The sequence below is a fragment of the Macrobrachium nipponense genome, chromosome 16 (genome assembly GCF_015104395.2).
Source record: "Macrobrachium nipponense isolate FS-2020 chromosome 16, ASM1510439v2, whole genome shotgun sequence".
In the NCBI taxonomy this organism is placed as follows: Eukaryota; Metazoa; Arthropoda; class Malacostraca; order Decapoda; family Palaemonidae; genus Macrobrachium; species Macrobrachium nipponense.
The window spans coordinates 75,894,203-75,919,724 of record NC_087209.1 but is presented as its reverse complement, the minus strand read 5'-3'; the positions used below and the strand labels follow the sequence as shown (position 1 = coordinate 75,919,724).

The window sequence follows — 25,522 nt, the reverse complement described above, 5'->3', positions numbered from 1 at the left end:
ATCGTACGGTTTGTACGGTAATCCTAAGGTGTTGATAAGTATATAATTACATATATAAGTGGTTGGTGAACTCCTCCATGAAACAGACTAATTTCTAAAAGAAAAAAAATCAGGCTCCGTACATGGCTTGCCGCCGCTTGTCTCCAATTGTAACGTGGTTCAAAGGCTATTGGAACAGTGGGAGGCACTGAAGCTATTTTTCTCGGAGAAGTGGTTCGCTGAGAAACTATTAGCAACAGATTTGATTATCAACTCCCTTCATGATCCTTTCATGAAGTTATATTTCATGTTCCTTGACTGGGTTCTTCCAAAGTTGACTGAGTTCAACAAATTTTTCCAGTCAGATAAAGCAGTAATAACAGTTCTCCATGATAAAGTGTCCATGCTATTCAGAGACCTCCTTCTCTCATTTATGGACAGGACTTATGTATTGAAAACTGATCTAAATACTGTCAATCCTGGAAGACATGACATGCAACTTAGTGACAGCCAAATGTATGTACCTAGGAGTTAAAGTTATGCAGGTATTAAAAAAAACCCTCCATACAGGAAAAGAAAGCACAACAGCAGGAGTTTTTTCAGAGGTGTAGAAGTTTCCTTGTAGTGGCATGCACAGAAATGAAAAAGAGGTATAATTTCAATGATGGTGTCCTGTCAAAGTTAAACTCTCTGTCCAAAAAATGCTCTCTCATCAGAATTCAGAGAAAGAATCCTCTCCTTATTCCCTCTTGCATCTGAGCTTCCTCTGATTGTACCCCCAGATGACCACTCACTACTTCAAAAGCTGGATGATCAATGGAGAATATTTCCCATATTGCAACATGAACTTGAATATCTCGTTAATGAGTCACCTGATAATTTCTTGGGAGAAGTGTCCCAAAAAGAGTCTAGTTTTTCAGACGTAGCCAATTTTGCTCTAACTGCTCTTTGCTTGCCGCACTCTAATGCTGAATGCGAACGAGTGTTCAGTAAAGCTAACTTCTTTAAAACTAAACAAAGAAACAGACCGAAAACAATGACAGTTAATGGGGCTCTTCTCTCTGCTAGTTGCACGTTTATCATGTTCAGCTGGTGAGTCTCCACCTATAACAATATCATCCAGATATGGATAAGCAAAATCATAAGAAGCTAACAATTGGGAAATGAACTTCTGAAATATTGCAGGAGCAGAATGGATACCAAATGGTAACCGTAAATATCTATATAGACCCAAATGAGTGTTAATTATCAAATATTTACGGTCTTCTGGAGCAACTTCCGTTTGCAAATAAGCATTCTTGAGATCAAGTCTGGTATAATACTTATATCCAGACACATTGGAAATTAATTCTGACATATTAGGTAATGGGAATTTAGATTCATGAAGAATTTCATCTATTTTACGGAAATCCCCACAAACCCTAAGGGATCCATTCTGCTTCCTGACAGTAACAGTTGACGAGGCATAATCTGAGAGTTCTGCTCTTTCTATAATCTTATTTTTTTCAAGCTCTTGCAGCGCACTCTCAACCTCACTGCGTAACGTCAGTGGCACCGTGCGGACCTTCTGAAAAACAGGAACATGACCAACTTTAGGATACAATCGGGCTTGACAGTTCTTAACAGGTTTCAAACTATCTACATTATAGTTTTCCACAAAATCTTTTATATTTAACTGATGGACATTAATTATATTGCACTTATCTATTAAATTCCTACCTATCAAGTTATTTGGGGAGTCTGACCCAACAATTATGAATGCAACGTCTGAATGATTTTGCTGTTCGTATTGAAAATTTGAAACTTTGACCTTCCCAAATACTTTTTTTGGCACTTGGTAATAACCCTGCAATTTAGTTCTACAGTTCAGTAATGTACAATTCAACTTCTTGAAATCATCATACTTTAATGTGGAAATAGCTGAACCGGTGTCAATTTCAAATAAAAAGGGCTTATGATTCAATTGACAACTAACAACATAAGGTTGAACAGAACTCTCGTTTACCATAAATTTCAAATCAAGTGATTCATCATCATTGGATTCCTCTTCTTGGATTATAACTTGATGAGTCTTCTTCAAGTGGGGTTTCGTCGTTGGCGGTGCTCTTGTGAAAACTAACCTGAAGCTGCTGTACAAGCCCAAGAAGACAATTGTCATAACTTCATACTTTCGCGGGCTTAAGGTGGATTAAATACACACTTCGTGTAAAGTACTCACAGCTTTATTGTTCCTTCACTCCGTTACAGGTAGTATAACTTATGACTTCGGCATAGCGTTACTCTCCTCCTGGCTACCCTTTTTCGGATCTTGTTTACATGCTTACCTCTTTTTGACCGGGTCCCGCCAGCATTACAAAGTGGAAAAATAGTCATGTATCTCTATATCAGGGTTGTAACAGTAGCTATATGCAGTATGTATGCTATATAATTTTTCAGATTTAGGCATCAAAGGTAGTGTTGGAATTGTTTAACAATGAAATTCTGAAATATCACCCTTGGGGAGATCCTGTCAGGACGACGTAAACAAAACGTAGAAAACAACTATTATTCGATTTTAAGTTGAAATAGGCATTTTCTGATAATTCACAGAACGTTAAAAAAGTTGTCATTTATCACCTGTTTTATTAATCACTGACTTCTCATTTTGCCTTAACATGAAAACTGTGTGTGTGTGTGTGTGTGTGTGTGTGTGTGTGTGTAACACACTCGATCGGTGGCCAAGGCAAAACATCCTGCGACACTCTTTACAGTATACTACATGGGATTTCTGAATGACGAGTCCAGCGCAAATTCGTTTTAATAATACTACCAGAAAGTTATCTATCTTTTTATATTTTACTGTAATACCTGGATAAAGTGGACAGTCTTCATAGTAATACCTGGATAAAAGGGAGGGACACCATAGTAATACCTGGATGGACAGTCACCACATTAATACCTGGTTAAAGGTGACAGACAAAACAGTAATACCTGGATAAAAGGGAGTGTCACCACAGAACACTGAATAAACGGGACTGTCATTACAATAATACCTGGATCAAAGGGATAGTCACCACAGTAATACCTGGATAAAAGGGACAGTAATGCCTCTCAGTTCACCCCATGACTGTTAGAAGGGTGAACGTCCACGTGTAAAAAGTAGAACTGTCAGTCGGACCATCGCTAAATGCATCGCTCATTTGCCAGAAGAGTGACACAATCAAAAAATGTGTTTTGAGCTATTGATACCAGCAGATAGCCTGTTCTTTATTCCATATTGTGGTTAAAATTTCTTATTTGTATGTGTCATTAAAACAGCTCAGCAAAAGAATCATCTAAATTTGAATGGACAAAGTATAGAGAATTTCAACTTTAGATTGCTTCTCCCGAAATATAACAATTTTCGAGTTAAGACACTCTTCTGGCAAATGAGCGAATATATACTCATATCCCAATTTTGATCCTCATTTAACTTTGATGTTAAAATTGGCGATATAAGTGAATTATAATAGTCTGACGATTTGGTTTGTTTCTTCATTTATTTAATGAATAGAACTCGGTATTAAGAATATTTTCATTTGTGGTTATTATTATTATTATTATTATTATTATTTGTCAGTTGTGTAAGTAAATCCCTATGTAATATTCTTGCTTAAGATTTGCATAGTATCATGTCCAATTACCCTTTATGGGCATATTTCGGTACTAGCTATGATTTATTTTTCCCGTGATGCAGTTGAGTCATCAAGGAGTATTACATTTAAGTACCCCGGTGAAAATATTTTTGGAAAGGGGCGTTTTCTTATTTTTTACAAACAATTTTCTATTGCACCATGGGGGCAGCCATTTATGTGCCGATCATCTGTTATGCGTGACGTCATGCCGCGGTATGCTCAGACAGGCGGAACTATTCCGCCAGGCGTGCTGTCTACACAATTCATGGACACACACACACACACACACACACGTTTAGAAAACTGCCGTGCACCCCATCACACCACGCTCATTTTGATTGACAAGAATAAATTTCAATTCAAATGCATACAAGTGGAGGCACCATAGTATAGATAGCGGTAAATAGCCGCCCTATCTTCATCGGAACCGTGGTCTGTTCAGAAGGAACAGACCGTCATTTTACGTTGATCTATTTTCACTCATAGCTGTGGCCACCACTATTTCATTTAAGGGGAAAAAGGTTCCTGAATAGGTGATGTTGAAAAAAGAAGAAAAACTACCTGGCCACTGTTTGTAATCCAGGAAAACATCAACATTGACAACTGTCGCAACTTTCTCTCTCTCTCTCTCAGTAATGTATATCACGTATATTACAAACACGTGCACACACTTGCGCATGTGCGGTATGCTTTCATAAGGGCTGTCACTATTGCCATGAGTGGTGGGTCTCAATAGTCCCTTTCAGGTGTGCGCAGTTCTGCTTTAGTACTTTTGATTCATCCGTGTACTTTGGCGTTCCTCGTTCGTAGACAGCATGTCTAAAATGGGATTATTCTTTGGCACTATATATAATATATATATATATATAATATATATATATATATAGATACTACTATATGATATATATATATATAAACCTACATGGACAGAATAATGTTAATAATAAAAACCTCAATTGGAGCATTGTACACGAAGAATGGTACTCACACATTACCTTTCCTATTCCAAACGGAGTAATTTCACATGCAGTCACATGTGAATATACCAGTACACCGTTTTTCTACAGAAAAATACAGTCTCTCTCTCTCTCTCTCTCTCTCTCTCTCTCTCTCTCTCTCTCTCTCAACTTATATCGAATGCAAAGCCTTAAACGTAAATGAAGGAACAAATGAAGAATTCCAGACCATAGGGGCAAGATGAAAAACACAGAGAGAGAGAGAGAGAGAGAGAGAGAGAGCAGAGAGAGAGAGAGAGAGAGAATTCATTAGACACAAGGGTAAATAAAGGAAAATCCTCGAATATATGGGCATAGATGAGGTTAAATAACCCTCCGGGCAGAGAGAGATAGAGAGAGAGAGAGAGAGAGAGAGAGCAGCAAAAAAAGGGATACGGACTGCAAAAAATCCCTTTCAAGTTTTTGGTTCTTACAAACTTGAAAGAGAGAGAAAGAGAGAGAGAGTGATTTAAGTAATTTATAACACCAAGAGACAAGACATAATTAAAAATCTTTCAGAATCGTTCCTGCTATATTTTGATAAATCAAAATATCTCTTGTGGAAAGAGGAGAGTATATGAACTGGATATTTCAGATATGGATTTCAATTTAAAGAGAATGTGGTCTTACCTGGCCTTGGCAGCAGCTGTTGTTGGGACGTTGTTGTCCAGATGTTATTCGAAATACGGAAGATCAGTCATCTTGTTTGCTGTGGCTGCCTATTCGCTGGTGAAATTTCTCTCCTGACTGATGACGATGGAGCTGAACAGGCCAAGGAAAAGGAACTGAACGAGAGAATTGCTGCCTTGCGAGACGCCATCCAGTGCCAAAGAGAGCAGCGGGTGAACTTGGACAGGACAATTCTTCAGCTGCAACAGAGGCTCAACTACTATGAAGAGATGCAGAAGGCGGGTGGAAGGGAAGAAAGCACTCATGCCAACCAGATCACTCAGGAGGTGTTGCAACAGCAAGCCTGGCAAGACAAGGCCCCCCCGCTCGAAGATGGAACGATAAAGAGAAGAGGGAGAAACGCCTTCTGGAAGACAAGATCCTCAAGACGGTTGAAGAAAATCAGCAGCAGAAGTACAACGTGAAGGGAATCGGGCGGAGAAACGATGGCGTATATGAGAGGATAAAGGATGTGATTGCATAGTTGGCAGAGGCAAACTGCCTGCTTGAGAGACTCGAGAAACTCCTGCGACAGGAGGAGAAAGACCAGCAGTTGAAGATGGCATAAGCGGCGCGGATGGCGAGGCTCATCCAGGAACAAAAAGACGCGACCGAAAAGCGGGAATCCGAGAGGAAATACCTCGAGTTGAGGTTCCAGTGCCTGCAGAGGGAAGTGGAAGACCTCTGGAAGGAAAAGTGTGGACTCCAGTGTGAAGTTGAGGCGGCAAAACTCAAGAGGAACGAGCTGGCATTGCCTTCTTGAGGAAGGAAATCGTCGCCTGGAGTCGCTGGAGAGAAAGGCCTGTGTCCAGGGCGAACGGAACGACCAGCTGGAAGATGAGGTTCGACAGCTGCGAGGAGCGAAGGAGAAATTGGTGTGCGACCTGAAGAACCTCCATGAGTAATAAAGACGCCTAGAAAAGGACAACTGGAAACTGCAGAAACAGCTGTCCATCTTCAAGGAATGGCGCGATGAAGACAGATTAGATGTGAAAATTTTGTTGTATGGAAACTTTGATTTTTATTTCGTAATAAGTTTGCTTTGTTAATCCTGGAAGGAAATTGAACTAGAACGGAAATAAATATGTTAAAATGTTTTCTTAGTTTTATTGATTCCTATAAGGGAAAGGAAAGGGGAGGATTATAGAAATGGTGAAGAAAATGAGGGGATTTGTGGAGTGCCGGGAGAAGAACCAGGCTTCAGAAAAGCCCATGGAGAATTGAGAGAATTGAGTAGGATTCGTGGAGGTGCTAGGAGAAGAAGCAGAGGATTCAGTAGGATTCCCAGAGTGCCTGGACAAGAACTAGAAGATTCAGAGAAGCCCCAAGAGAATTGAGAGGATTCAGTGGCATATTCTGGTTATAAGGAATAGTATAGGTGTTGCTCTCTGCAGGGACTGGCGGGTAAGGCCCGCCACGGGTCCCGTGACAGGTGGGCGATGTCCGCCAAGTGTCCTGGGATGGGTGGGCTGGGCCCGCCATGGGTCCCGGGACGGGAGGGCGATGTCTGCCACGTTTCCTGGGACGGGCAGGCCGGGCCCGCCGCAAGTTTCGGGACAGGCGGGCGATGTCCTCCATGTGTCCCACGATGGGCATGCTGGGCGGGTGAATTCCGCCACTTGTCCCGGGATGGGTGGGCCGGGCCCGCCACGGGTCCCGAAATGGGCGGGCGATGTCCACAACGTGTCCCGGGATGGTCGGGCCAGGCCCACTGCAGGTCCCGGAACGGGTGGGCAATGTCCGCCTCGTGTCCTGGGACGGGCAGGGGCCGCCCCCGCCCCGCCGTGGGTCCCGACACGGCTTGGGGGACGTCTGCCTTGTGTCCCGGGACGGGCAGGCCGGGCCTGCCGCGGGTCCCGGGAAGGGCGGGCTGGGCCTGTCGCATGTCCCAGGACGGGCGGGTGATGTCTGCCACATGTCCCAGGAAGGGCGTGCTGGGCCTGCCGCGGTCCTTGGATGGACGGGATGGGCCAGGCCACCATGGGTCCCGGGATGGGCAGGCGACATCCACCATGTGTCCCGGGACAGGCGGGTAAGGCCTGCCACAGGTCATGAGATGGGAGGGCAATGTCTGCCACGGGTCCCGGGACATGGGGGCTGGGCCCACCACGGCTCCACAGACAGGAGGTGTGATGTCCGCCACATGTCCTAGGATGTGCAGCGGGCCCAGCCCGCCTGTCCTGGGACACGTGGTAGACATCGCCCGCCCGGCCCGTCTGTTGCGAGACTCCTGGTGGACATCACCTGCCCGTCCCGGGACCCGTGGCGGGCCCGGCCTTGCCATCCCGGGATATGTGGTGGACATCGCCACGGGACGGGGGGCGATGTCCGCCATGGGACCCGGGACGGGCGGGCCAGACCTGCCACGGGTCCCACGACACGTAGTGATGTCTGCCACGTATCCCAGGACAGGCGGGCCGGAACTGCTATGGGACCCGGTATGGGCTGGCGGGCGATGTCTGCCACGTGTCCCGGGACCCGCAGCAGGCCTGGCCTGCCTGACAATGTCCACCACGTGTCCTGGGACAGGCGGGCCAGGTGGGCTGGGCCCGCTGTGGGTTGAGGGATGGTGGGCGATATCCGCCACGTGTCCCATGCTGGACCTGTTTTATGTCCAGTTATGCGTGAGCCGGGCCCGCCTCTTGTCACTGGACGGATGGGCGACATCCGCCATGTGTCCCGGGACGGGTGGGCTGGGTCCGGCGTGGGTCCCGGGATGGGCGGGTGATGTCCGCCATGTGTCCCGGGACGGGCAGGCTGGGCCTGCTGCTGGTCCCGGGATGGGCGGGCGGATGATGTCCACCACATGTCCCGGGACCCACGGCGGGCCCGGCCCTCCCAGCGATGTCCGCCACGGGTCCTTGGATGGCCGGCTGGGCCCCGGCGCCACGAGTGCCGGGACAGGCAAACCGGGCCCGTCGCAGGTGCTGGAGGAAGGGAGGGTGATTTTTATGTCCGCCACGTGTTCCGGGATGGGTGTACTGGGCCCGCTACGGGTCCCGGAACAAGTGGGGGCAATGTCAGCCACATGTCCTGGGACGTGTGGGCTGGGCCTGCAGCGGGTCCGGAGATGGGTGGGCGATGTCTGCCTCGTGTCCCGGGAGGATGGGTGGGCCGGGACCGAAACGAGTTCCGGGACAAGCCATGTGTCCTGGGACGGCCGGGCTGGTCCACGGTTCTGCGGGTTCCAGGACAGCCGTGCTGAGCCCGCCGCGGGTGCTGGGACGTGCGGCCTGGGCCCACCATGGGTGCCGGGATGGGGGACGGGCGGGCGATGTCTGCCATGTGTTCCTGGGACGGTGGGGCCTGACCAGCCGTGGGTCCTGGGATGAGCAGGCGTTGTCCGCCACGTATCCCTGGACAGGCTGGACGGCCTGGCCGGGCCGGCCGCTGGTCCAGTGACGGGGAGGCGATGTCCACCCAGGACAGGTGGGCCAGGCTGGCCGTGGCTGGTCCTGGGCGGGCCGATGATGTCCACCATGTGTCCTGGGACGGCGGGCCTGGCCGGCCGTGGGTCCTGGGATGGGCAGGCGTTGTCCGCCACGTATCCCTGGACAGGCTGGACGGCCGGGCCGGGCCGGCTGAGGGTCCCGTGATAGGGAGGCGACGTCCACCCGGGACAGGTGGGCTGGGCTGGCCGCTGGTCCTGGTCGGGCTGATGATGTTCGCCATGTGTCAGGGACGGGCGGGCCATGCCCGCTGCGGGTCCTGGAACGGGTGGACAATGTTCGCCTCGTGTCCTGGGATGGGCGGGCTGGGCCCGCCGTGGGTCCCAGAACCGGTGGGCAATGCCTGCCTCGTGTCCTGGGACGGGCAGGACGGGCCCGCCATGGGTCCCGGGATGGGCGGGCTAGGCCTGCCGCGGGTCCTGGGAAGGGCGGGCCGGGCCTACCGTATGTCCCAGGATGGGCGGGCAATGTCTGCCACATGTCCCAGGAAGGTTGTGGCGGGCCCGCCCGCAGTCCTGGGATGGGCTGGGCCTGCCGTGGGTCTCGGGATGGGTGGGCAACATCAGCTATGTGTCCCAGGATGGGCGGGCTGGGCCCGACGGGGGACCCTGGACGGGCGGGACACGGTTCATGGGACGGGAGGGCAATGTCTGACACGGCTCCACGGACGGGTGGTGTGATGTCTGCCACATGTCCCAGGATGGGCGGCGGGCCCAGCCAGCCCGTCCTGGGACACATGGTGGACATCGCATGCCCGGCCCGTCTGTTGCGGGACATGTGGTGGACATCGCCTGCCCGTCCCGGGACCCGTGGAGGGCCCGGCCCACTTGACCCGGGATATCTGGTAGACATCGCCCCGGGTCACGGGAGGGGGGCTGATGTCCGTCATGGGACCCGGGACGGGCGGGCCGGACCTGCCACGGGTCCCATGACAAGTGGTGATGTCTGCCACGTATCCCAGGATGGGCATGCCGGGTCTGCTATGGGTCCCTGGATGGGCGGGTGATGTCCGCCACGCGTCCCCGGGACATGGGCTTTTCCTGGCCTGCTGACGGGTACAGGGGCGGGCAGGCAATGTCCACTGCATGTCCCAGGATGGACAGGCTGGGTGGACTGGGCCCGCCGCGGGTCGAGGGACGGCGGGCGATGTCCGCCACGTGTCCCATGCTGGACCCGCCTTATGACCAGATACGCACGGGCCAGGCCCGCCTCTTGTCACTGGATGGGCGGGCGACGTCTGCCACGTGTCCCAGGATGGGCGGGCTGGGCCCGACGTGGGTCCCAGGACGGGTGGGCGATGTCCGCCATGTGTCCCGGGACGGGCGGGCTGGGCCCACTGCGGGTCCCTGGATGGGCTGGTGGGCGATGTGAGCCACGTGTCCCGGGACCCACAGTAGGCCCGGCCTGCCCGGCGATGTCCACCACGTGTCCTGGGACAGGCGGGCCGGGTGGGCTGGGCCCGTCGTGGGTCGAGTGACGGTGGACGATATCCACCACGTGTCCCATGCTGGACCCGCTTTATGTCCAGATATGCGTGGGCCGGGCCCGCCTCGTGTCACTGGACAGGCGGGCGATATACGCCATGTGTCCCGGGACGGGCATGCCGGGCCCGCTACGAGTCCCGGAACAAGCCATGTGTCCTGGGACGGCCAGGCTGGTCCACGATTCCGCGGGTTCCAGGATGGCCGTGCCGAGCCCGCCGCGGGTGCCGGGACATGCGAGCCGGGCCCGCCATGGGTGCTGGGACGGGCGGGCGATGTCCGCCATGTGTCCTGGGATGGTGGGCCTGGCCAGCCTTGGTCCTGGGATGGGCAGGTGTTGTCCGCCACGTGTCCCAGGACGGGACACGTGGCGGACATCGCCTGCCTGGCCCTGCCTTCCTGGGACACATGGTGGACATCGCCTGCCCGTCCTTGGATCCATGGCGGGCCCGACCCGCCCATCCTGCAATAGTGGCGGACATCGCCACGGGTCACGGGACAGGGGGGTGATGTCCGCCACGGGACAGGCGGGCCGGGCCGGGCCTGCCACGGGTCCCACGACACGTGGTGATGTCTGCCACGTATCCCAGGATGGGCAGGCCGGGTCCGCTACAGGTCCCGGGACGGGCGGGTGATGTCCGCCACTAATTCCCGGACTGGCGGAACTGGCCTGCTGCGGGGACCGGGATGGGCAGGCAATGTCCGCCACATGTCCCAGGATGGGTGGGCCAGTTGGGCTGGGCGAGCCGGGTGGGCTGGGCCCGCTGCGGGTCAAGGGATGGCGGGCGATGTCCACCCCGTGTCCCATGCTGGACCCACTTTATGTCCAGATATTCCCGGGCCGGGCCCACCTCTTGTCACTGGACAGGTGGGCCAGGCCTGCCACGGGTCCTGAGACGGGCAGGCGATGACCGCCACAGGCCCCTGGATGGATGGGCGGGCGATGTCTGCTACGGGTCCCAGGACGGGTGGGAGATGCCCGCCACAGGTCCTGGGATGGGCGGGAGATGTCTGCCATGTGTCCGAGGACTATCGAACCAGGCCAGTCACGTGACCGGCAGGCAATGTCTGCCATGTGTCCTGGGATGGTCAGGCCGGGCCCGCCACGTGTCCCATGATGGGCTGGCAATGTCCGCCACTTGTCCTGGCACAGTTGCGTTTCCTGGGATGGGCAGGCCGGGCTCACCACGGGTCCCTGGACGGGTGAGTGATGTCTTCCATGGGTCCCGGGACGGCAGGCTGGGCTCACCACGGGTCACTGGACGGGAGGACGATGTCCGCCACGGGTCCTGGGACATGTGTCGATGTCCGCCACAGGTCCTGGGACATGTGTCGATGTCCGCCACAGGTCCTGGGACATGTGTCGATGTCCACCACGTGTCCCGTGTATTAATTATAGTTTTATTTAAAATAATGTCGTCTTTGCTAAATGTTTTACGTTTTATGATCAATAATCACAACTGTCTTTAAGGAAATAATTTGTGCCACATGCGAAGAATCAGTTTTCATTGGTATTGTAGCTGTTTAACAAAAAACCTTCATATCCGAACCTTTCTCTAGTAATAGTTTTATATTATCGTCTATTATTTTTTATCGTTGGGCTGCATTTATGAGTTCTTCAGGGTCTTCGGTGCATCAGTACATTTGTTTGAGACTAATTAATCCCCTTCCACACGAGTGGGAAAGACACGACAGGCACACGGATTTGCCCGTAATTCTTTCGTATTTAAACACCGTTACCAGATCAAACAGTCCAAGGCAGGCTGCAGGCGAACCTATGACTTGGACCACACTCGTGATCGCCTTCCACCGACAAAATTGGTAACATTGTCTGCCCGCCGTGCATTTGCCCCTCGTGTGGAAGGGGTTAATTTGAGCTTGCTAGAATGGAATGGAATTTAGTGTGTAGGCCAAAGGCCAAGCGCTGCGACCTATGAGGCCATTTCAGTGCTGGCAAGGTAATTGAGAGTAGGTAGGTTTGAAAAGTGTAATAGGAAAGAAACCTCGCTGATGCACCATGAAATAATTGTTAAGAGACGGTGGATAGTAAGATGGAAGAAAGAGAATATGAAAGGAGGTTTAGTAAAAGGAATGAAAGGGATTGCAGCTTGGGGCAGAAGGGACGCGCCCCGTGAGGTACACCGACGGCGCTACCCCTCTACGGGGACGGTTAACTGTGAACATTCGAAGCCGATATAGTGGAAGTTGACTGTGACTGGCTGAAGCGTACCGCGCCCTCATTGGCTTCAATTTAGATGCATCTACCAATCAGACGCAAGATGGAAGCTTCAGTGATACCGGCTGAGAATATTTAATACCGTCAGTTTAAAAGAAAAATCCATCCAAAACATAACTTGGGTAAGGAGTGTAGAAGATACTTGATTTCTAGAAGAGAAATGCATTAGCTGCCTTTTGTGTGTGTGTGAGAAGGTTGACCGATTTTTCTACCAAAAAAGGAGGAGTAAGCTTTTTATTTTCATATTTTTATAGATTCATTCATAAATATCCTCAGTTTTACATTTTTATCTTTTCATGTCATTTAATTTACTGACGCTAATCCGTACGTTCAGTTTTGAAGCAAAATATGTTCATGCTTTGGCGTAGGTATTGCTATATTTATCTAAGATTAATTTATGTGTTGATATCGATAGTTATTTAACTTACCATTAAAGTTAACCCTAACTGAGGAAATCATGAACAAGAGGCAATGGATTTCTTTATTTCTATTTTAGTTATTGTGTCTAATTTGGTCAATTACAGTGTGCATTGCGAACCCAACTTTTTTCAATAAATAATTCCTTCTCATAATTATCGTAAATGGAAAAGGGAACTGCCAGAGCAAATAACGACATCCAACGTGAATATTCAGTCAAAACAGGTGAAGGTCAGACGGGAAATCTATTAGAAATATTTGTTTTTACTTTCGCGATGACAGAAATGATAGAGAAATTCCAGCGCGCAGATCCTTGAATAAAATAAAAAAGATTAGGGATTAATTGACTGAATATCCCCAATAGAGAAGGTCATTTTATTTTATTTTTAATATTTGATTCCTAATGCAATTCATTTATAGAGGTGTATGATACAGCGACTTATCTCTCTCCCTTCTTGCCAATTGCACTTAGAAATAAGTAGTTCATGTTCACGTATGCATGCAACCATTTATATATCTATATATATATATATAATATATAGATATATATATATATATATATATATATATATATATATATAAGTATATTTATATTATATATATTTATTTATATATATATATATGTGTGTGTGTGTGTGTGTGTGTGTGTGGTGTGTGTGTGTGTGTGTGTGTGTACGCATTAAGTTACCAATGTTCCTTTAATATCTAATTCGCTCTACCTCAGAATTAGTATATCGTGGCAGCTGTGTGTTAAAGGCGCTTCACTGTACGCCCTGATTTCTTGGTTCCTAGGTTCGCGCCCGGGAGCCGACGAAATTATTATCGACTAAAAATTCCCTTCAGTTAACATATATGAAAATATATTAATTCTGAGGTAGAGCGAATAAGATATTAAATGATATTTGCAGCTTAATGCGTTTATATGAATCACGGTGATGTGATCAGACACACACATTATATATATATATATATATATATATATATAGATAGATAGATTAGTAAGTATGTGTGTGAATTTATATATATACACTTCCTTATGAATTATATAAGTACAGATTATGACTATAGCAGCAAAAACGGTCTTTAGAGCACTCATAATTCACTCATCCTAACAGGCAAGAAATCAACATATACAAGAGAGAAGGCAATTTGTGTCCTGTTTCTCTACAGATGTAATGGATCTAATTTGTCTTTTGATAACAGGCTGTTCTCTCACATTTATGTAAGGAATAATTTTGAACTATGTATGGCAGTGTTGTTGATTTTAACAAATAAATGACTTTGTTGACATTTACCATTATACAGTAATTCCGCGTTCTGTCAGAGCTCAATACTGAAATTCATCGGCTTCAGACAACGAAGGCAATAATAATAATAGTAATGAAAAGAAAACCCCTATTCATATGGAACAAGCCCACCAAAGAGGCCATTGATTTGAAATTCTGGCTTCCAAAGAATATGGTGTTCATTAGAAAGATTACTACGTACGCTCATGGTATAGTTCAATACTTCCCTCCGTTTTGAAGTCTTCAAACACTTGACAAACAACCACAGCGCTTGTCTGTTTTCACTCCGGTGAATTAGCAATAAGTCTGCTTTACGTAACCCCACCACCGCTTAGTAGTCTTTGCCGATCCGTTCCTTTGTTTACCATCGTGTGCATACCTCTCCGGTCTCCTGGGATATAGCAGTGAATTGTTTACGCCTTAAGGCTACTAAGGAGATATATATTAAAGGGATGAGAAGTGATAAAAAAAAAAGAGAGAACTGTGTTATTAACATAGGGCGGCCAGTCGTGAATACCTGCGTGTTACAATTTTTTTCCCCCTTGTTTCCGTCAGCCGTCAGGACTTGCCTACGTGATTATGATGCAGATTGTGTCTTTCTTCGAGGAGCAGAAGCTTTTGTTAAGAATTACTGACGCCAATTACGTCATTTCTCTCGGAAGTGTCGTGGAACCATTCCTGGTGACCGTGGCTTTGGTGAGTAACCACTTGTCGAGTTTCTTGTTTTATGTTAGGCCTAGTCTCGCCTTTAGTGGTCTGCTAGGCAGTATCATGTTGACTGGTGCATATGTTATTTACGCAAGGGCTATTTGCCATATACTTTTTACGTACCGTTTCATTACTACCTTTCATAAAGCTTCCTTCAATTCCACGACTATGGTTTCATGGCATCTATGGCAGATTTAGGAGAGAGAGTAGCCTTCAGCTCTTGGACTTCATCTGTCCTTTAGGCGAAGAGTTGATTATTTTTGTTTTCAACCCCATGCTTTCGTGTGTCGTTATAAATAATTATAGATCTGAGCTTGAAAACTTTATAATAGCAGTTTATTTAGGAATATGGGTTTTCCGTTGCCTCCAAGGATTGGATGGCCCTCTGGGGATAATAGTCTACAATCATCTTGCTAGGTTGCCCTTGTTTGCAAGCTCGAGCTTCCAGGGGTTCTGTTATCGTTATCCTTTCTTCAAATTTTAGGGATTCCTGTTCCCTTATGAGCCCTAAATTCCAGGATTAACTCAGTTTTGCTGTTGGGTATTGACAAGAACACGCGAAATAATGAACTAAGTGACACAGAAGTTATGGAACAGACCTCTGTGGCTACCAGTAGTGCTTTGTATGTGACAGCAGTCTTTCTAGGGTAATGGAGTGCTACCCTCCTGGGTCCTGACCAAAGTATTAAGTTTACCTCGTGATCTGCAAATACAAAAAAAAAATGAGGTTAATAATGGCAATTTGTATGTTTTGTTGTAGTCCAGTTTTATATTTTCTGTGACTTATTTAATTTGATATTTTGTAGGAATAAAGAAATGATACTGCTTTGCCTGAAATTTGATTAAGTTTAGCGGTTTTTTATGTTCTTAGCTTTAAGGCTGTTTTCAATGAGTCCTATAATTATGATGTTTTGGTGTTTACTGTGTTTGGGCAGCTTTGGGAAAGGTGTGTTTTGTCACTGAGGATTAGTAGTGACGTTCATCGTTATTATGGAGATAATGACCAGTCAATAACCGCACAATAGCATGGGCGAATTTGTCCTATTGATGTCTTGGGTCGAGCACAACATTGCATATTCTGACTCCTGCAAGGGCTGGGGAGCGTCGGGAGTTGGAGAAGAATGCTGTTCTTTGTCTCTCCTTTGGCTTTGAAATGTGAATAAGACTCAGATATAGTTAAGAATAATTTATGCAATTACGAAGAGCTACAGAATTTTCATGTCAAGAACTTACTTTTGGGCGTTTCGTAGTACTATTCACATATGATGCTATTAGGCATCATGCTAATTAACATGGAATCTGTTACCCACCCAATCTTGATTATATATAAAGGAAATTAAGCAGGCTGTTAAATTACGATTCGGCTGTTAGTGAACATCACCAGAATTTCTGTCTGTTGCATTTAAAAACGACCCAAAAAACAGGGACTTGAAAAAAAAACCTTGAGACTATTAATCGTCAAAGTGTTGCAAATATATGAAATCATCTCGCTGCTAAGTTTATTCTCCGGTAATGGGGTTACTGCCATCAATGCACATAACGCGGTGCACTGTAGGCATTACTTAAGGTTCTGTACAGCGTCCCTGCGACCCCTAGCTGCAACCCCCTCTCATTCCTTTTGCTGTACCTCCGTTCGTATTCTTTCTTCCATTTTATTATCCACCCTTTCGTAACAATTGCTTCGTAGTGCAACTACGAGGTTTTCTTCCTGTTAGCCTTTCAAACCTTTTACTGTCTATTTCCTTTTCTGCGGTGAGTGACCTCATAGGCCCCTGTGTTTGGTCTAAATTCTATATTCTATGTATAGTCTAGCTAAGTTTAGTCTAAGAGGATTTCTTCACATCCATACAATATGCGAAATAATTGCAGTTGTTATATTTGAGTGCTTGCAATTAACAAATATTTGTACTCTAATCTTTGCTGGACGTTTTACTTCAAATCTTTGGCATTTAGTAATCTTCGTGTGTAAGTGCCTATTACAAGAGTTCTTTATCTAAGCCGTAACGATCTAGCTGAGATTTTGTAATTGACTACGAGAATTTTACCTTAAATTTTACAATTTAGTAGTTTTACAATCTTTCAAATCGTTACAATGTAGCGGATGTTTGTAATAGACAATTTGCTACAAAGTTGTATCGGTAACATTTTAATAAGACTTTCTCAGTCCCCCTAAGGTAAGAGAATTTACTAATATTGTATGAAGCATCACCAGCGCTTGTTTACCATTGCACGAGAGCCTGGCTGTCCCCAAGGACGGTGAGTCACTTGTTGTCCCGAGTTCTCCAAAGATATAAAGAATGAGAAAAACTTTTTGGACACATTCTTCGATAACCAAATAATGCCTGAAGGCTCATGACTGGAGGACAATGTTTGTCCTTCCGCAAAAGGACAAGGACGGACGTTGTCCGAGGACATTAATTCACAAAGAGTATGCATCGTTTTGTGCTGGCAGTCAGTTCCTGTTGATGGAAGCATAATGAATTGTTTAAACAGTAACTTTAACAAGACTTTATCGTTATTATGATATTTGTTATGTTATAACAGCAAATCACTATTATTATTATTATTATTATTATTTTATTATTATTATTATTTTATTATTATTATTATTATTATTATATTTATTATTATTATTATTATTATTATTATTATTATTATTATTATTATTATTATTCGAATTTTCCTTCGGTTGCAAAATTCATCTGTTCACGGTGTCGACAACGGTCAGCAATGGCCAATTGCTTTATTATTATTATTATTATTATTATTATTATTACTAAAAATTGTCTGCAGTTGCAAAATACATCGGTTCACAGGGCTGTCAACAATAGAAGGTAACCGTCAATTGTATTCGTCATCCCAAGAGTAGCTATTTTATTCTCTCGGTCAAAAATCTTTCCACGCTCGATGATAAGGTACATCAATCTCTCTCTCTCTGGACAGATGAATGTAAGATATCATTGCCATTATATTTCACGGAGTTTCTCCCATAGCAGAGCACTTGATATCAAATATGTTCAGAGTGATTTCTGAATCACAGTGATGAAGATCAGTTTATGAAGGAATAAATTTATAAATGTTACGTTAGTGATTGCTTTTGATGATTTGTTATCATAATTGACCGTGCTCTCAACAGGAGATAGGAATAAGTATTAGTAATGTTCTTATGTTGACTTCATGTTCATTAATATTTTTCGGAAAACGGGACAGCAACTACCTTGCACCGAAAGCCAGCGAACATTAAATTCTGAAACATATGAGGAGATTTTCAAGACCGTATGTGACCTTATTATGGAATTTATCCAGCTTAACGTTAAAATAAATCCATCTACCCCGAAATGCATCACTTTTGTTATTCGAGAAGTTTGCCAATCCCTCTTGAGAGTGAAATTGGGTATTTTTGGGACCGTACCAGATCCGGGAAACCGCCCTTCAGCTAGGGGGGAGGTGGGGGAGCGGGACTGGCCAATACACAAGAAATTCGTGGTGTCTTTGTGAGCGTTCCTTCTGATGTAACTGAACATGAACATGACGCACTGTAACAAAACTCCCTTTTATAAAGGTGTATCCGCACTGCAGAAAACATGTACACAATGAAGACACGTCGGTCAATTATCGCATCTATATCACAAAAATGCTGCAAAAAAAGTCAACGACCGGAAGCTGAGAACGAACCTTTGGCAAACGCTTGAGAAGCACATGAAGCGCTGGTTACGACTTCCAGTAAGCCGTTGACTCGTATTGTGACGCTCATATGCAGTAATTTATCTACGTGATTTTATTTCCGTAGGGGCGGGATTTAGTGGTTTCAGTGTACCTCGTACGGTGCACTGTACTCATTACCTAAGGTTCTTTACAGCGTACCGTGGGCCTTTAGCTGCAAGCCGCCCCCCCATCCCCCGCCCCCGCACCCTTCTCATAACAACTTTTAATCGTGCAACTGCGAGGGTTTTCCTCCTGTTACACCTCTCTAACATTTTTACTACCAATTTCCGTTTCGGCACTGAATGACCTCATAGGTGTCAGAGCTTGGCCTTCGGCCTAAGCTCTGTATTCTATGCTATTCTAATCCTGCATGCGGTTATGTGTTTACTGTTGTGTGGATGCTCCCTTCCTCGGATTAAAGGACGGCGGACTATTCTCTGTCGTTCGGTGAGGCGCCTCATAGTGACTTAGAGAGCTGAGGGCCGTCTACCTCTATAGAACTTCGGAGTCATTTACCCTCGAAATGTGAGACTCCTGCCTTTCGTTTATGAGCCATCGATCTCTAGATCTGTGTAAGCCGCTTTTCGTTTATAGCCCGTCTGCCTCGATGTCGGTCACGATTTCGGGGGAATTCAATCCTTTCCCTTTTAAAACTGAAGTGAACTGTTTGTTTCCGAACCATTAGCTTGTCAAGTCTAAGAAGTCTTATTCGCCTCTGAACAATTCTGGTTATCATCCTTTGAAAGGAAGAGGCAACTGCGTTGGGAATATATATTTATAATGAAAAGGATTTCGTATAAGACTAATGTAAGTAGTCAGTAAACTGGTACTACCAATATTAACTTTCGAGTTAACGTCAAAGGATAGGCATCAGGGGAAACTCCAGGCATATAGAATTCGTATTTTAATAAGTCGATGTCGATAAAGCACCTCAGTAGCGTGATCGGTATGGTCTTGGCCTGCCACCTCGGTGGCCGCGAGTTCGATTCTCGGGCATTCCACTGAGGAGTCAGAGATGTGTATTTCTGGTGATAGAAGTTCACTGTCGACGTGGTTCGGAAGTCACGTAAAGCCGTTGGTCCCGTTGCTGAATAACCACTGGTTCCATGCAACGTAAAAAAAAAATATATAAAACAAACAAAACTAGCAATAGTAACTTAGAGTTAACATCAAAGGATAGACGTCAGAGGAATGGCGTGCACCAAACTCCAGTATACAGAACCTTTATTCCAGTAAGTCGATATAGATTACCTTTGCTACAGTAACGCAGTCATGTTTTCTGCTCTCAGTGACTCGATATTTTATCAGAAAAAGGTTAATCCCGACGCTTATCTCATGACTCGGGGTCAGCTGAACATTTTTGGATGTTCTGGAAGTTATTGCGATTATCTGGCTCTCCGTTGCTGAAGGCCATTAGTTCTTTTCTTTCGGCTTTTATGTAAGCGAACCCTCTAGGGGGTTAAGGAGGGGGCGGGAGTGTAGTCAGTCCACTTCACGTGGTGCATTGTAGACATTACTTAAGGTTCTTTGCAGCATCCCTTCGTCCCTTAGCTGCAACGCCATTCATTCCTTTTGACTGTACCTCCGTTCATATTCTTTTTCTTTCATCTTACTTTCCATGTTCCATCCTCTCCTCGCCGTTGTTTTATAGCGCAACTGCTTTGAGGATTTCCTCCTGTTACACCTTTCAGACCCTTTTACCCTCGATTTCCACTTCAACGTTGAATGGCCTCATAGGTCCCAGCGCTAGGCATGTGGTATAATTTTAGATTCCATTCCTATATAAAAAAGTAGACTTTTGTTTCAGAGGTTGTTCTTTCTGTGAAGGAGAAGTCAAGACTGGGTCGAAGAGGAGGCCCAACAACCAGTTTAAAATAAAGAAAAGAAAAGAGAGAGAGAGAGAGAGAGAGAGAGAAATATTTCCGCTCGTGTTTTTTATTTGAAAGAATGTATTCGTGTGGATAGGTAGACATTGCAATGGGTCAAGTTTTCATAACTGATAGCATGCACACATCTCCAGGAAGGAAATCATCATCGGGATGACTGAATGATAAAATGTTTTTCCAAGCATTTTGATTCATTTAAAACAAAGATGAATAAATATTCAATATATATATATATATATATATATATATATATATATATATATATATATATATATATATATATATACAAATGAAAAGAGCCCATAAAGACGCCAAAATGTAGAACTAAAAATACTATATTTCAGAGACCAAACTTGTATCTCTCTTCAGGTAGGGGATGAACGAGAAAAGTTACAGACAAAGCGGTATTTATACCAAGAGGTCACAAGTCAGCCGTTAAGTCACGAATGAAAATTCTATAATAATATATAAATAAATATATATATAAAATTATTATATATATATATATAAGTATATATAATATATAATAATATTATATATATATTACATTTATTTATTTATTTATTACTTATTTTTTTTTACTATACACCCTTTTTCTCTTAGAAGGGTTGGCTCAATGACGATATATACTCTTCTGGTTTATCAGAATGTCTTTAGGGATGAGGCTGCTAGCCCCACTGCCATTTTCTTGAGGCCAGCAGACGCTTATTGCCATTTACGGATGGGTTAATTGGTCTTCGTGGATAACCTCGATACCCATGTCCTTCTCAAGCGCCTCAGTGGCGTGGTCTTTATGGTATTGGCGTACCACCTCGGTGGCCGCGAGTTCGATTCTCGGGCATTCCCCAAGGGGGGTGATAAATGTGTATTTCTGGTGATAGAAGTTCACTGTCGACGTGGTTCGGAAGTCGCGTAAAGCCGTTGGTCCCGTTGCTGAATAACCATTGGTTCCATGCAACGTAAAAACACCATGCAAACAAACAAACAAACAAACCCATGTCCTTCTCCACTCCGTTTGTGACCAGTAACGAGCACTAACTGATAGTACAGAACTAAAGTTAAGAGAGTCACAAGGGATTAAACTTCACTTGCCAATAGCGTTCTGGCCTTCTCAGGAATCGAACCCGTAGGAGGGATAGTGTATATCTCCGTTCATATACTCTTCCTTCCATCTTACTTTCCACCCTCTCCTAATAATTGTTCCAACACAATTTTCAACGCCAAATGACCTCATAGGTCCCAGCGATTGGCCTTGGCGGCGAACTCCCTGGCCACTATAGATGTTTACGTAATGTTCAGCTCCTGCATAACAAGTCATATTGAAGCCCAACTGTGACCTCAACAATATTCGACCTGTAATCATGACTGGCTTCTGTCACAATATTTGTGAAGGAAATTCCGAAGAATTTTTGTCACTTTCGCTTTTATTCGAACATGACTTGGTAATATGTTTTTTTTTTTTCTCTCTCTCGTCCCTGACACGAACCCGTTGAAGTTTCTTCGAGAAAAATAGTATATTCTAAGGCTATATTGTTTTGCTTACGCACCAGCGATCCAGAGGACAATCTTTTTTTATTCGCTTTTCGCTTTAGATGTTATTATTCTGTGGAGGACAAGACTGGGTTTATTTTCATTTCTCACTTAATTAGGAGGTCGGGATAACTTCTTTTTCACGACTTCCATTAAATGTGGAATTCGGGATTGTATTTTAATCATGTCTCATTTAATATATTACTAGTGTAGATTCACATCAACCGTGCATTTGATGTCTGGGCCAGTCCCTTACGACGCTCCTGATTGGCTGTTGATAAGCCAGTCACAGGGCTGGAAACACTGTCTCTCTCGAGATTTCACATGCGTAGGATCTATTTTCCACCTCTCCTGAGGGATAAGTCTTTCAAAAGTATCCCTCTAGAGAGGTGGAACATACATCTGCCTATGTGAACTCTCTCGAGAGACTGGGAGTTTCCAGCCCTGTGATTGGCTTATCAACAGCCAATCAGGAGCGTGGTAAGGGACTGGCCTAGACATCAAATGCACGGTTGATGTGAATCTAATATTGTATAAAAAAAAAATTATGTTTTGGTGTTTTGCTTCTATTTTAGGTCGAAAATGGCTTCGTGTGTCAAAGCCGAAACGTCTCAATGGAATTAAGGATGTTGACTACATCGCTTGCTTAGCTCTTCCTGATAAGGATCAGACCCTATAGGAACTCATATCGAATTCAGGATTGCTTCTTTATGAGTTTTCTCGTTTTATGTTCAGAATTGCCGTTTTAATGAACGTTCTTCATTTAATGAGGAGTGTCATGATGGCTCATTTGATATCTTATATCCTGCTGAGTTTTGGTTGCGTTTTTCAAAATTTCTCATCTGTTTGGAAGTTGAGATTGCTTTTTTTTTATTGCTCATTTGATGCAGAAATCTGGATTGCGTTTTTAGAAGAAATAATCCTCGTCTAATGAGGGTTTCAAGATTGCCTTTTTTAATATTTCTCATTTATTTTGGAGGTCAGGATTGGGCTTTTAAACTTTACCTTTTGCCCCCTTTTTTTTTTTTTTTTGGGGGGGGGGGGTCCTTTCAAGATTGCATTTTAAAAAATCGATCCTTCTTGATTTTGGCCAGCTGAAATTTCATAGTTTTTATCGGTTATATGTATTTCGGTTTTGGGTAAGACATAAACATTTTTCCTTGTATTGATAGCGTAATTCTTGGAGTTTTGTAACATTTCCCCAGAGTAACAAAGACATAGACACGCTTTGTGAACGTGCGAGACCTAAGGTTTTTGCATTTGATTGCGTACTCCAATCACCACCGTAATTGGGAATCAAATTTCCCATTTGTAATAGGGGACCGAATGTCATGACCCAATTAACCGGTCTACACCGGTTACATCATCGCTTGTCATAAAGAATGATAAATCTTGCAATGTATACTGTTACATGCTGCAACCTTTCCACTCATTATATTATGCCCCTGGCATGATCCGTAATCACACGCCCCATGGCATGTCTGGGGACATGTCCTTTGAGTAGACACGCGTCATGCTAAGCCACGAGACATATTCTATTTCAGTGAAAATAATAAGCTCATGTTAGTACCCTTTTTCACATTTTCGTAAGGGTCGCCTGTCTTGTGACTGATCCATTTTTTCCAGACGTCGGCTTTGGAACTCTTATACTTTCGTATTCCCAAGGGGTTTGAAGTGTTTTCCAGGTATCAGCTCTCTCGTTATTGGTCCATTTTGTTTCCCGACGTGGACTTTGGAAATCTCTTGTACTTCGGTATTCCCATGGATGTTGAAGTGTTTTCCAGGTATTTCTCCAAATCACCGAGTGACATGAAAACTTAGGTTTTAATTCACATATCTGTCAAAAAAAATGTATGATTTTCTGTCTTGTATGACAAGCTTTCTTCTCGCTCCAAATATTTTGTTCCATCGTGAGTATCGTCTTTTCCAAAATGAATATCTTCCGTCCCTCTGCGAATATCATCTTCTTTCCCGCTGTGGTATCATCCTTGATAATAAGTATTCTCTCTCACTTCTCGTCCTAATGATGTTCCTCTCCACAATGGAAACTGTTTCTCACTATTGTTATCTGAATTCCTGATAAGAATGTCTTACCTTTATGGATATCATCATTCCTCATGTGGATATCTTCCTTCCCACGTTAGCTTCCTTCCTTCATGCTTTGCAGCTTTATTGTACTTTGTCGTTTTCTTATATTTTGCTCGGTCCCCTTAAATTTTCACCTAATTTGACTTCATAAGAATGCATGAATGGAATTGAATTTTAATTACGTTTAATTTTTTATTTTACCTAATTCTAGTTATTTTATTTTGTTCCGTCTCCGAGTTTAAACTCATTGGATTTCATTCGTTTCCATTATACTTTGATCTTGCATTATTAGGTTTTATTTTAGTTTTTTTTTGTTCAAAATGGCAGCTACTGTTGATCTTGTATTTTGTATTTTATAGTAACTTTCTTGGTTCAAACTGATAGCCACTTTTGATCTTGTATTTTGTATTTTATTGTAGCTTTTTGGGTTCCAACTGGCAGGTACTGTTGATCTTGTACGTATTGTTGTATTTTATTTTAAGCTTTCTTTGTTTCAAACTGCCAGCTACTTATGACCTTGTATTTTGTAGTCTTTGTGGTTCAAACTGGCAGCTACTTTTGATCTTGTATTGTTGTATTTTATTGTAGCCTTCTTGGTTCAAATTGGTAGCCAGTTTTGATCTTTTATTGTATTTTATTATAGATGTCTGGGTTCAAACAGGCAACACCTGCTTTCCATGTTATGTGGTGACAACTATTCTGTATATCTGTTTGTCTGTATGTCTGTCTGTCTCCCTCCACACTCGAGATTCCACCGGTAAATCGTCTTCCTTGTCCGAGTAGATTCCAAGAACCGATTCCTCATCTGATTTCCGCAAATTGTAAGATGTTGTGCGGTTTTCTTTGACTGCGCTTATTCCTTCTGATTTTCCTTCTTGCTTGTAAATGACTCGGACGGGTAAGGTTAGACTTCTGGTAATAATAACAGCTATAATATTGCAGAAGTAGTGTGAAAATACATATTTGTTTCGAGTTTTAGTTTTACTGTCAAATAAAACTATTGAGATGGTTATTTGTCTGTCTGTCCGCGCTGTTTCCGTCCGGCCTCAGATCTTAATGATTACTGTGGCTAGAGGGCTGCAAATTGGCAAGTTGATCCTCCACCCGCCAATCATCAAATATACCAAATTGCAGCCCTCTAGCCCCAGTAATTTTTATTTTATTTAAGGTTAAGGATAGCTATGATCATGCGTCTGTCACCGCTATAGATGCCAAAAGCACAGGCCATCACCTGGCCGTGGGGGAAAGTTTCAAGGACCGCGTTTGAGAGTATCATGGGTCGTGGCTGAGAGTTTCATACAGCATTGTACGCTGTACAGAAAGCTCGATTTCTTAGGCTCATGTTTTTTACTATGTTATTCCTTGTGTCCGTAACGTGTGTCGATCTGGTGAATCTTGGACACAATAAAGAGAGGAGGTTTTTGCACGATACTCTAAGTC

At 44.8% G+C, this 25,522-nt stretch overlaps 1 protein-coding gene across 1 annotated transcript in view; it reads left to right on the top strand.

Annotated features, from left to right (window-relative positions):
• The first annotated feature begins 14,617 nt into the window (after positions 1-14,617).
• Positions 14,618-25,522, top strand: part of LOC135195821 (uncharacterized) — a 553,178-nt gene continuing 542,273 nt past the window's right edge. The window contains exon 1 of the mRNA XM_064222313.1: positions 14,618-14,861. The gene's annotated coding sequence lies outside the window, so the exon portion shown is untranslated. The remainder of the gene's footprint in view (positions 14,862-25,522) is intronic.